At 42.6% G+C, this 14,359-nt stretch overlaps 1 long non-coding RNA gene across 2 annotated transcripts; it reads right to left on the bottom strand.

Annotated features, from left to right (window-relative positions):
* Nucleotides 1–833: 833 nt before the first annotated feature.
* Nucleotides 834–3,483, bottom strand: LOC109616496. Of its 2 annotated transcripts, none has more exons than XR_002197632.3 (3): nt 3,362–3,483; nt 1,969–2,071; nt 834–1,735 (listed from the first exon to the last, which is right to left on the bottom strand). It is a non-coding gene; the product is annotated as an uncharacterized LOC109616496 (long non-coding RNA). The 2 variants fall into 2 exon arrangements; XR_002197631.3 differs by lacking the exon at nt 3,362–3,483 and adding an exon at nt 2,860–3,355.
* Nucleotides 3,484–14,359: the final 10,876 nt, after the last annotated feature.

The following is a 14,359-nucleotide window of genomic DNA, read 5'->3' as shown; positions in this document are numbered from 1 at the left end:
GTGTAAGCACATTAAGTTTGCGAAATGTCATTACAAATTTGATTGGCGTTAGGTTCTATGGGAATACATTTCAGCTTTTTCCCCATCAACCACCAGAGGTGTGTCATGCATTGAAGAATCTAAATCCCCACGTTTAAATGTTGAGAATGTGTGATGTTGTGTGCTGTCTTACTTTCAAAGGCCTGGGAACCTTATTATTGTTAGGGTCCATTGAAAAATGGAAAGGGCGTGGCACACAGGTAAGTTGGTCCCAGACAATAATAATTTAATTTGTAAAAAAAATATTGTAAATGAAATTGGATACATAGCTAATAAAATACAGCAACACATGCCATCTAAATTAATTTTTAAGGAAATCGTGAACCGGAAGTATGTAGGCGTTTCCTGATTGGTGAACGGCGTCACGAACGCCGTCTTACAACAGCAAAAACTCCATTTTGAACGGCGACAAGAGTGATTGAAGACGCCGTAAATGACGGCGCCTGTGCAGCACTTTGACGGCATCTTTAACGCATAAACTGACTGCATGGATGGAAGGCTCATGGCAGTTATTGAAAAGAAGGGTGGCTATATTAGTCACTGAATATTTTTGCAAAAGACACATTTTAATTGTCATTTTGTGTAACCTATTTGTTACGCTTACTTAAAAAATTGAGAATAAACGAGTTATTTCTGCAATTTAGTTGCCTAATAATTCTGCACACCAATTGTTGCCTAATAAGTCTGCACACTTATATTCCCCTGAGAAAGATCAAAACTCACTTTTCCTTTGTAAAACATTCAGGTTTGAGGTTGAATTATATTTTGGATTGACATAAAGGGCTGTGGTTGTTCTACAATAAAATAAATCTTGCGAAATATGATGTGCCTAATAATTGTGCACACAGTGTATATACAACCCACAAAATGACATATCCAAGAATTCAGAAAATCAGACTGGGGCAAATACTTTCTCAATGCACTGTATATATGTGTATTAGTAGTATTTAAAGAAAATACCCTTCACCTGCTTATTGGATCAAAGTTAAATCAATGTTCTTCCCTTACATTTAGTTCTGACTAACCTCCCTAACTCTGTGCTTCACAACTGTCTCCACATGAAGTTCTTAGCCTTGAAAAAATAATAACTCATAATAGCTAAAAAATAATAACTAATAAAAAACTATTCAAACAATAAATTAAACAGCTCAAAAACCTGACACAATACTAAACTACACTACCATGCTGCTACATGCCACCCCTACAAACACAGCATGTTTATTCATTTCTGTGCCTAGTGGAGCTAAAGAAAAAAAAAAAAAAACATAAGTGTTGATTATATCAACCGGTTATCAAAATCTGGCCTCACAACTGTACTTCAGGAGAATAAATGTACTGATCACAGTTTACATAAATAATAAAAGTCCACACCCACTGCTGTCTTGGGATGTTGATGTCTTGGCAGGTTCACTGGCCAGTGGCCCAGAAGGAGGGGCGGTCAGTGTGGGTTCACTGGCCTGGGCTTCAGATGGAGGGAAGGTCACTGTGGTTTCACTGGCCTGGGCCTCAGATGGAGGGAAGGTCACTATGGGTTCACTGGCCTGGGCCTCAGATGGAGGGGAGGTCACTATGGGTTCACTGGCCTGGGCCTCAGATGGAGGGGAGGTCACTGTGGATTCACTTGCCAGGCCTCAGATGAAAGGAAGGTCACTGTGGGTCCACTGGGGAGGGGGTGGGGGGTCTCTGGCAGGGTGCCCTGTGAAGTTGCAAACCCACAAGAAGCTGTTCAAATGATAATTAATGTTGATTTCAAAAACTGGAAGTGAGAGATATTAGTACATGACTCACAACACAAGATAATCACTGCAATTATTTTGTTCAATAAAATGTAGAAACAATTGTTTAATCAATCTTTAGTTTTTAATTATTAAAATTGATAACTTAGTAATTTAATAGCAGGGTTTTTATGATTTGTTACATAATACGCACAAGTCACCAAGGCAGTCACCATTTCAGCTACCCACTTCTGATTACCCTTCCTGGTCTCCTTTCCCAGAAGCAGGATGGGTTTATAACCAAGCTTGTATAACTCCTGAAACACAAAGATTAACACACCTCGTCTTGGATTTTTACAGAAAATACTACAGCAAATCACAGTGTATGGATAAATACTTTAACTAATCCATAAACAGACCCAGACAGTTGATATATGAACTAATCAATAAACAAGCTCAGACAGTTGATACATGAAATTAAATCAGATATTCTCCTTTTATAGCAAACCAGACTTCCAACAACTATATTGAATGCACATACGCTACCGTTCAAAAGTTTGGGGACATTTAGAAATGTCCTTGTTTTCCATGAAAACATACTGTACATTAAATAGGTTTGAATCGGAAATATAGCAAAATGAATAGGAAATATAGTAATTGACAAAGGTTAGAAATAATGAATACTAATGACAGTCAAACCCATAATTGCTAATTCTCCAGATACTTAAAGGACAGTTTTTTTCTTCTTTAATTACCACAACAGTGTCATAACATAATGATCAATTAGCCTTTTAAAAAGATAAACTTGTATTAGCAAACACAATGTGCCATTGGAACACAGTAGTGATGGTTGTTGATAATGAGCCTCTGTAAGCCGATGTAGATATTCCATAAAGAAAATCAGCCATTTCAAGCTACAATAGTAATTTACAACATTATCAATGTCTACACTGTATTTCTGATAAATTTGATGTTATTTTAATGGACTAAGAAATTGCTCTTCTTTCAAAAACAAGGACATTTCTAGATGATCCCAAACTTTTGAACGGTAGTGTATTACCAAATTCAAATTTGTGTAATGGTAAAACGGAAGTTTTTCACTTACTTCAACCCATGCTTCATCAGCGTCCGCCATGAATTGTGGTTTTTGACTGTATTGGCCCCCCATAGACCAGTCTGAAGGGTCTCAAATTTTTGTAAACGATTTTTTGGGAGACCTGCCAGGACTAGCCATATTGCTAGCTAGATCAATCTGATAAACTACAGCACAAGCTCTAACAGGTCTGGGTTCTGCACACAAACCATAGCATGTACCACAATCAGAGCCATGTAACACGTAGAACTGATCTTGGACCTGTGTTCATGATGTGGAGATGCAAACTATAGCAAGTTGCTTCGAGTGACTAACAAGCCAGTTAGCTAACTACAGTATTAGCTAGATGGCTAGCTACTTAGAATATGTTTCTTTTTTTAATATCAGCCTAATCTAGTAGCTAGTGTGGTAAAACGCAGCTAATGAACACATAGTTTAGCTAACAATTTCTTATTTCTATTTTTATACACCGTATTTAAATGGAGCTCAGAAGCTACACGTTGGCTTACCTTACCTTGTTATGTATAGCAGTTTTCGGTTAACTTCGGAACTGATCGGATAGATAAATCCAAATTAGAGCTCAGACCTCGTGATTTCAAGGCACCTTTGGCGTCACAGTAAGCCGCAGAGGGAACGTTGCCCGATCATCGATTTTAGACGCCAAGGAATAGAGAACCGGCTGCTTTCAAAATCATCAGTGATATTGATTGGTTGTCCATGGTGAAATTGTCATTTTGTGCGAATTACGACGTAACTTTTACATTTGGTTGAAGACAGTATACACCTAATTTACGAACAAACAAACCGACTTCTGGCCGCGAGATTTTGACAGTAGCAGGGGCACAAAGGCCATAGGGCAAGCAATGATTTTTGGGGCATCACGGCCAGAGCGAGGGGCAACGTCGGCCATGGCCGAAGTGAAATTCCTACCCTGGCTCCAAGACTGGGACTCTGATAGTTATTTTCCCCATTGGAAGAAACGTGCTATATATGTAAAAAGCTATGTGTACATGTTATGACTGTGTTAGAATGCCATTAAAATGCAAATCTCTAACTGAAAAAGGAATTTAACTTTCTCATTCACACCACTCTCTGGAACCCCATGTCTTTCAGCAAAAATAGAAATGAATGTACAGTGAAGTACTGCAACTTAGATATTACTTATTTTTCATTAAAATAAGAAATAAATAAATGCACCGCAGACAGCCTTCATCTAATTATTGGATGACTTCAATAATTGTGGCAATAGCCAGGTCGAATTTCATACTATAATGGTATAGTTATCGACCCCCCATGTTTTAAGCCCACTGCACAAAAACTTCAAGTGAACAAAAGTGTGTAAAACGTCTATTTATTGAAACATATCAACACAACAACCTATTAAAACGTCTGTAATTTACATGACATGTAATGTAAGGTCAAGTTTTGGGCAAAAAGTTTTTAAGTCCCCAACTTTAATTGAATTTCAATGAGAACAGGCAATCTTACACTTGTGATGTAGAGACTATTACTGTACAGGCAACAGGCCGGCATACAGACCAACCTTTGTGCTGAGTACGCTGACTCAACCATGGTCCCTCCCTGGGGCCGTAGTGTAGATGACATGCCCGTGCCCTAGTGGAGGATATGAGGTGTTGGGGGGTGAAAAAACAAACATGGTTCTGGGACCTCTTTCCCCTCCTTTTCTTTAACACTTTTCTCCTCTGTGCCAGAAATGCTAGGAAACTTATCCATATTGTTCCACTTCTGAACAGAATCTATATTTACCTTAATAAAGTCGATTTGTTTTTTTGTTTAACTGAACATGGGGAGATGTAGAATAATAAATTGGAGGGACTGTGGGTCAGCAAAAAGTATTTGGTAGGGCTTTTATTGTCACCTCCTTGGAAGAAACTTGAAACCTTTTTATTGTTCTCAATTTGTTTCTTTATTAATTATTGAAATGTGCAACGACTGTGATCTGGAAGGTATACTTCAATAGACACACATTTAAATTTGGAAAGAGATCATTTCCATTGGAAATAAAGGCTTAAATGTCTGAGAAAGACAAAAGAAGGGATTTTTGGTGCCAAGAGGCTGTACCATGGGAAATGAGGTGTTTGCTCAGCACTTTTACTTGGAAAATGTCTGGGAGACTCCTACTAATCTCTCTTTATTTTTTTGGGCACAAATGGATAGCATGTACACAGACCAAAGAAAGTGAAATAGAAATTGCAATTTCAAGTTAGGATGGAATGGTAAAATGAGAAAGTAGATTGCCTCCTGATTATATAAAAACTACAGATAATGCAACAGTAATAATAAGAGTAGGTTTGTTGGTAATCAAAACATTTTTCGGGGAAATTAGAATGAGCCTGTAACATGACTAAGCCTTTGGATAGTAAAAAGTGAACTCTTTCTAAAATGGTCTTTGCGTGAAAGCTATTAGCGTTTCATCCCGATTAGCTGTTGAAACTTGACTGCTTCTTACCAGGGAATGCTGTGTAGATAATCAGTTTAGCCCACGTGCAAGAGATACCCTCTTCTTGCTCTTGTTTACTTTTACTAGAGATTTCTTTCACGTTTTCTAAATTTGTTCACAGCTGGCGACTTGCATCTACCAATTCAACAAGAAGAAATGCTAGGGGCTGGACACAAACTGGATGGTCAACAAAATGAGGTGAATTAGTATATCGGAGGTAAGTAACTTGACGGGTACCAAGTGGTTGCAATGTCTACAATCACCTCAGTGTGCAACAGCCTTAAAACATCTGCCACATCCACTGGAATTGTTGGACAGTGTTGAAAAGAAATGTCCTGGTAAATTTTTTCTTTTCTTAGCAAGACCAGTATGTAGGGGGTCCAGTTCAGGCATTTCGCTAACACAAACCTCGGGACATAAATGACTCTAACAAATCTTCTCAAGTCAACAGTAACTTCTGGCGTCATCTGAGTGGAGCTGAGCATACATTTCACATTTATTTTTAAAGTACATTTACTCAGGCCTGGATCCACGGGTGGGCAAAGCCCCCCCATTTTGTTCCCCCTTGAACAATACAATTAGTATATGAATTAGATATGGCCTCTATTCATAAAAACTGTCCCCTTAGCCATTTCATCCTGGATCCGGTCCTGCATTTACACATATCCATATTTGTAGTTAGTATTAAGGTGCTGTTAGTGGTAAACAACATATAGGGACATCAAAATACACAATAGGGAAAAACTACACAAGCCTATCATTTATGTACAGTACACTATACATTGTGAGCATATAGGGTGAAGGAGTATGAGTTGTAAGAGTGTATTCTACGCAAAATGTACTGTAAGTTACAGTTGATGTGCACATGTTGATGTACAGTTGATGTGCACAATATCTTGATGTAGGTCGGAGCTGATAGCATTTTAATCAGTTACGTCAGTTGCCGTGAGACCTTGAAGAAATTGTTTGTGGGTGACAGTGGCAAATCTGTTTAGAGGATTGCCTGTTCAAGCCCCAGATGGGGTGGTCAGATTAAATTGTTACCATAGCACAGGGAAAGTTAATTGTCTGTATTGTAAATCAGTGATTATCTTTATGAACTATTCAGATAAACATTTCTTCTAACTGTAGTTAAATTCAGTAAATTCAACTTAGAACTTTCACTTCCTGCCTATCCCTGGCTTTGTATGTTAAATGTTTTATGAGCAAACAAATGTTTAATATCTCAATATCAGAACCAAACCAGGATGTCAATGTTTGCCATTGACAAATGTGTGTGTTTGTGGGTGGGGCAGGTAGTGTAGCAGCATGAAACTAAGGCAGCGTTTTCTGAAGGTAAATCATTGTATGTTTGGAGAAGAGGAAATTAAACATTGTGAGAAGCATGCCTTCTTATCACTGCATAACATTTCTTTTGCCAAGCATTGAACAGTCAGGGATGTGCATATCTGCCGCCACCTACTGGGCTATAGTTGCATTCCACGACAATCATGGCAAACCCAGAATAAGGATAATCTAAGGGGGTGAAAATCTTAAATACATTTTGCTGGGGACAATAAAAAAATTTCAAAAGCTATTCTTTAGGGGAACATCAAAAGTAGTGCTGTAATACTGTTTTAGTTTGCGCCCTCGGTTTACTTGCTACTGTAGCTCTGCAAATTCAGTTATTGTGTGTGAACCCTACCAACATGAAACAAACTTACTGGACGTGCACTGGGTTCCTTTCAGATGGTAGACACGAACACCGTCACCTTGCCAGCTAAGGAACACTACATACACTGCACTGTAAGGTTCTCTCATTGTCTCGAATTCAAACAGCTGCAAACACTGGTAGACGTTATTAGTGATGGGTCGTTCGTGAACAAGTCGGCTAAGGTGAACGTTGGGACCCGGTTCGCATATCAGAAGAGCCGAATCTATTTATAAAAATATTTTAAATTTTTTAAATGAAGATACAAATAATCAAACAATTTAAATGAATAGAGTTAACTAATTCAAATAACAAAAAAATCAAGTATTATTGGCCTAAATGTTCAAGCACCCACATTCCTTTTTTCTTCTCTTCTTCTCTTAAATTAATGGCTGATCACATCCATTGAAGGTGAATATATCGCCACCTACCGTACTGGAGTGTGAGGCCGCCCACGTCCTGCCTTTCCTATATCCTCCTGCTCAGACCTGTAGCCCTGATAAACCGACATACTGCCTTAGCTACCATCCCACTCCCCTTCCCGCCCCCCAGCAACCCCTCTACATCCCTACCCTCCCCTCTAACCTTCTAATACAACCTTCCCTCTCAACATCATACTGTTCACAATACATCAACACATGTTCAACCGTTTCAACACCCATCACATAGCCCTGATTCATGCTTACTTATGACCTTCAATGACGCGTTCAGTCCTGTATGCCCTAACCGTAGTCGACACCCCATCACCTCTTCTCTCTTACACCCCATATTCCTCACCTCTACCCTCACTGTCTGCTGCACACCATAATACCCTATCCCCTTCCTGCTACCATCCCACTTCCTCTGCCAACAGTCAACACCTACCCCCTTTATCAACGTTTTAAATTCCCCCCGTCTAAATGGTACCTGCACACCCACTCTCTCCTTCCTACACGCACTCCTAGCCAATCTATCAGCCCCTTTGTTACCCTCCACACCAACATGAGCCGGCACCCAACAGAACCGAACCACCACACCCATCCTCTCCAATCCTAACAACAACACCATCATCTCCACCAATAAGTCACCTCTGTCTGATCTTCCAGTCTGTAAGCTGCCAAACACCGCTGCTGAGTCGGAAACACACCACCACCCTCAAGGGTCTCACCTCCTCCAACCACCTCAACCCAAGAATCATTGCAACCATCTCTGCTGTATATACAGACACCTGGTCTGTCAGTCTCTGAGCCATCTCTACACTAAATTACGGCACATACACCCCCACACCAACCCTTCCAGTCTCCGGATCCTTTGAGCCATCTGTATATCTGGAGAAACGTGTAGTACCCATCACCACACATCGACCCATGCACTCCTCATCCCACTCCTTCCTTCCCTCTAACAAAATGACATCCACCCCTGGCTTTGGAAACAACCAATGCGGAACATTACCCAGTGCGACTGTAGGCCCCACTTCCCTCTCACTTTACCCGTACTCCTCCACCAACTTCCCAATCACCCACCCAAACACCTTTACCTTGCCCACTTACCTTGCCCACTCCCAGCAATTATCCACAGCTTTGGCTGCTGGATGCCCCTTCACGCTCCCCTATAATCTGACCCAGTACGCCAGCGCCAGTTCATCCCGCCTCAGTTCCAGCGGCATCTCCCCAACTTCCACGTGCAAGGCCTCAACCGATGTTGTCCTAAACACACCTACACACAGCCGTAACGCGGTCGTCTGGACCACATCTAGACATTTCAACACTGATTTAGCTGCATATCCATACACTAAACACCCATAGTCTTAAAATTGACCTAATCAGTGTCTGATACATACACACCAGAGTACATCTATCCGCTCCCCAATCATACCCTACCACTGCCCGCATAAGGTTCATTGCCCTTCGACATCTCACAGCAATAAACTAAATGTGGGTCCTCCAAGTCAACTTCTCATCAAACCATATGCCTAGGTACTTGAATTCTGACACCCATATAGGCACAATCTCACCCCTTCAACCTTTCTCCTCGAATACAACATAAAACACGACTTGGCCACTGACATTCTGCACCCCCAAGTCAACGACCACACCTCCACCCCGATAACTGCTTCCTGCATTTTCTTCATTACCCAGTCCACATTCCTTCCTCTTTTCCACATTGCCCCATCATCTGCATACAAAGCCACCCCCATCCCTGAACCCACTGCCCCAAACATGTCATCGATCATCACCACAAACAACACTGGGCTGAACACACTCCCCTGCGGCGTACCATTAGCAACCTCCAACTCCCTGGACAGGTCCTGCCCCACCTTCACCCGGGAACACCCTTCCAAATAAAAAACTAAAAATCCAGTATACTGCCTACCCACTTTAGCCAACCTACTCAACTTAATCAACAGCCCCTCTCTCCACATGGTGTCATATGCCTTCTCCACATCAAAATACGCCACATAAATCACTTACTTCGTCAGTGTTTGTGCCATCTCAGTGCTCACCGTGACCAATGCATCTGCAGTTGATATAGCCCACCTGAAGCCACTCTGTGCAACACTCACCAAACCCTTTTGCTCCAGAAACAAGAAACCAGGCAAGCCTAGTTCAGCCGGACTGCAATAGAAATTATTAACCTCTTGAGATTCAAACCCGGGTTGCCCACATTAAAGGCTCTGTCACTAACCAATACACCACAGAGCTCTACATTCGATGGGTGTCAGTATAGCCTCTTGTGTCTATGAACAAATCTTCTTTTGCCACTGGCCGTTTTAGCAGTTTTAGCAATTGGCCATTCGTGAATGATATTGATGCAGTTAAACTGACTACCATTTCTTACTAAGTTTACCTCCACCACAAATAGCATCTATGAATTGTTAGCTTTTGCCACTGGCCGTTTAAACAGCTTATTAGCCAGTAATAGGCTTTACCAGTATCTACTAATTTAGTATCTACTAATTTAGTCACAGGAATTGAGCAATTGTTAGCGAGTCTGCCAAAGCTATTTCATTTCATGGCATAAGAACATATTTTTTTCTTTCATGGCATAACAACGTACTTTTTTCTTTTATTCGTGAATGACATTGATACAATAACTATCAAGAAAGGTGAGGATAACTAACTTTTTCATCAAGTGAAACGACAAGACAATCGTGGAAATAAAATAAATAAATGTTGTTGTTCACAACCGATTCAAACTTGAGCCTTCCATGTGAGAGGCACTGTCTTTAACTATTTAGTTAAGGCTCATTGTAACGTAACTACTGTAACCTATGTTGTAGCCAGCAAATGTGTTTGTCTATCCTGACCCAAAACGTATGCACGGATGCATACTTAAAAAATCCACCAGAAACAGTCGCACTATAACCGTAAACAGTTTTATTTCAGACTTACTATAATGTAGTCACTGGAGGTTTTAGCCAGCAAAGTTTTCATCTATACGTACTAATTCATAATGCATACTTTGCATCTACTTTGCAGTCACTCAGCCACTCAGTGAGAGACATTAGCTCTTCTTGGCTGGATCCGCTTATGCGGCCCGGCAAAAACTCCAGCCTAGCCACCACCATCTTCGCCATCAGTTTACCCAAATTGGACGTCATTGCTATAGGCCTATAACTCACTGCCTTCATAGGGTTCTTATCTGGTTTCAAAAGCGGTTGGGCTCACCTTCTCACTCCCCTCTTCTCTTCTGTTCATCCTCCTCGCATTCACCCCTATACCTCCCACCACCACACTCTTAAGTTCTTCCATTGTCAGTTCTTCAGGCACTCCCGTAATCACCCCTCTCTTTTTTGCTGTACTTCCCGGCACCAGACACTTCACTCGTCCACCATTTAACATATCCAATCTCAATAATATATCCCTTTGCGCGTTGTCAGCCACAACAATAAGTACCTTGCCAAAACGTAAACACCTTGGATCTAACACCCGCCTAACCTCCGCCCTTATCGCTTTGGTCAAAGTTATCATAATCTTTCCGGTCGGTTCTGTAAACACTACCACCACTTTATACCCCCCTTCCGCACATCCCCCTCCCTCCCCTCTCACATCCTTACTTGCCTCCCCACCTGAGTTGGATTCCCCATCCTCCTACCCCCAAACACGTTTCCTAATCTATTTCCTGGCACCCGCAGTATAAGACCATCCCTCCTTTCTCCCATCCACATCAGTGATGTCTACTCCACTTCCCGTCTGAACTCCCGCCATGCCGGCCACATTCACCGTACAGCTGCCCTATTCGTGTCCAGTGAGTCGACCTCACTCAAAACAGTTGACCACACGTCTCAACAATCGCCATCTAGAGGGTTAAATCTGTGTAAATTACTCTAGCTCCTGTGTTTGATCCAGCTGACAACAAAACTCGTCTCCACCAAAAATCCTCCTTGACCAAATACTTTGTTGTTATTTAGCTGCTCTGGTTTTGGAAGTTGCCTTCTTTCCATTCTCCACGCGTTTGTTCTGACTGTCTGCTCAGACTACTGTAATTCCCCATTTATAGGCACCATGTAGAAAAGAACAAGTTCACTCACCAAAACTCATTTTCACTGATGGGTTTGTTATGAATCAGCTATCTATTTTATTCTTATAGATAAATAGGCCTGGATGAGTGCATGTTGTGCATACAGTAGAATGTAATAACATTTGCATAAAATGACCATAAAATGCTAAACTTTCAATTTCAATAAGTGCTCCGTAATGTCCAAGTTGCCTCTCAAAAATGTCTATCCTTTCTATGGGACACCCGGTCGCACAGTTCACAGGTCCAAAAGCATTCGAATTATGCTGTTCAGACTGTATTCGTTTTAAATGATTAGATTTATATGCACTCTATTTACATACATTAAAAAGTTATTCTTTAAACGCAAATGTTTAATAGCAATCGATGATTTCAACAAAGCCATGGATGGTTTCACCCACTTCAACTGCTGAAGCGGCTTCTTCTGACGTCTCTGTCGGCCTGCCGGTGTAGCGAGCTGGACCCGGGGGTGGACGCGCACACACTATGCTGTGCGTGTCTGGGACCGCTGCATGCTCGTGACGGTGCCATCGAGGAGCCTGTGTACACCGCCTGCGCTGTCCTCCCTTTACCGGTGAAGATTCAAAGGCTGGCGTACTTCACTGAGGAAGTCCCCCTCGCCGACGTCCACTCTCCTCTCTGAGGAGGACTCCTTTCAGGCGTCAGGGTCGGAGGCTGAGGAGACCGGCCCGGTTTTGGCTCCGCCCGCCTCGGGAACTGTTCTCCCCCCCGCTCGGATGAGCGTGTGCGGAGTTGTTCCAGCTCTGCCTCTTCGGAGGAGGAGGCGGTCGCGCCCCCCAAGGACAGGAGTGTCGACCCGCTGGCAGTGAAGGAGGACTTCTTTGCTGCCATCTCAGCTGCTGCCTGGCGCCTGCGCATTCCCATGCCGGTGCCCGCGCCGGAGGACGGGGATGACCTTTTCGAGGCCGCCCGCTGAACCCGCTGAACGAGGTCCCCTCCCTGCGCAAGTACGCAGAGGAGGTGTGGGGTGCTCCTTTTATGACCCGGGGCACTGTGAAGTCTCACCTCGCCTTCACCGCGGTGGAGGGGCGGTTGGAGAAGCTGAGCAGGGGCACCCCGCCCCTGGAAACAGCACTGGCGTCCTCCCTGGTCCTGGGCTTGAGCACTTGGTCTGACAAGCGCCCCGCCTTGCCATCTTTGAGGGTCCGTGTATCCGCCAGCCTGGCGGAGAAGCAGTATGCCCTCTCCGTGCAGTCTCTCGTGGCCTGCAACAACGTGGGCCTTCTTGCAGCGGCTGTGGCCGGGATGATGGAGGGTCGGGCACGTCTGAGTCACACTCCTCCTTTCTGCCGACAGAATGACGGGGGCTATAAAGCCCCACCGTTTAAGAAATGGAGTACCTGACTCATTGGGGGGGGAGTGTCCCTCGGACGCAAAGCCCCTATGGGCGATGGTCCACTGGGGTTACGAAAGTAACCATCGAAATCAAGGGCAGACAGTATCAAGCCTTTCTGTTCACCTTCACACACATGGGCCAGACTGCACTTAATCATAGACCATGCTGAAGAGATGAGTTTTCAGTAGACCCTTGAGTCTGCATTTCTAAGCTTAATTGGCAAATCATTCCACAGTAGTGGAGCTCTATGAGATAAATCCTGCCTCCGGCTGTTTGTTTAGAAATTCTAGCTACAATTAAAAGCCTGCATCTTGTAATCTTAAGTTACATGTAGGTATGTATGGCTGGATCATTTCAACGAGATAAGTAGGAGCAAGTCCATGTATTGTTTATAGGTTAACAATAAAATCATCCCTAACAGCCAGTGTAAAGAGGCTAGTACTGGAGTAATGTGTTAAAATATGTTTTACTGTAATTAGTATTCTAGCAGCCGTGTTCAGCACTAATTGAAATGTATTTATTAAATTATCAAGGTAACTGGAGAAATGAGCATTGCAGTAATCTAATCTAGAAGTGACAAAAGCATGGATACATTTTTCTGCATCAGTTTTTCAAAGATGGGGGGAAAAAGCAGCTCGATATATTTTATATGTTCATCAAAGGAGAGATCAGGGATGAGGGTAATGCCGAGGTTTCTGACAGTTTTTTGGGAAACGATTATACAACTATCGAGGTTCACTGTAAGATCTACCAACAAAAGTCTGAGATTCTCAGGTCCTAAAACAAGCATTTCTGTTTTTCTTGAGTTTAAAAGCAAGAAGTTCTATGTCATCCACTTCCTAATATTCGAAATGCATGTTTCTAAAGTAGCTAATTTAGGGGCTTCTCCATGTTTCATTGAAATGGACAATGGTGTGTCATCAGCATTACAGTGAAAATTGACATTGCGATTTCAGAAATGTTATTTGTCTTCAGAAAGGCATTGAGTTGTTGGGAAACAAATTTTCTGAAGATTTTTGAGAGGAACGGGAGGTTCGATATTGGCCTATAATTCTTAAATATGTCTGGGTCCAGATTAGATTTTTTCAGAAGAGGCTTAATTCCATCAGGGAATACCGTTGCCATCAAAGGGTGCTCACCGTCTGCAACAATGCTCAGGTAGGTGTTATGTGTCAAAGCAACATCCACATGAATGTCAGGATCCAAAGTTTCCCAGCAGAACATTGCCCAAAGCATCACACTGCCTCCGCTGGCTTGCCTTCTTCCAATAGTGCATCCTAGTGCCATGTGTTCTCCAGGTAAGTGACGCACACACACACCTGGCCATCCACGTGATATAAAGGAAATCAGACAGGCCACATTCTTCCATTGCTCTGTGGTCCAGTTCTGATGCTCACCTGACCATTGTAGGCACTTTCAGCAGTACAGGGGTCAGCATGGGCACCCTGAATGGTCTGCGGCTACGCAGCCCCATATTCAAACTGCAATGCACTGTGTGTTCTGATAC

Source organism: Esox lucius, chromosome 9 (assembly GCF_011004845.1).
Source record: "Esox lucius isolate fEsoLuc1 chromosome 9, fEsoLuc1.pri, whole genome shotgun sequence".
NCBI classification, from domain to species: domain Eukaryota; kingdom Metazoa; phylum Chordata; class Actinopteri; order Esociformes; family Esocidae; genus Esox; species Esox lucius.
This window is presented reverse-complemented; position numbering and strand designations above follow the sequence as displayed.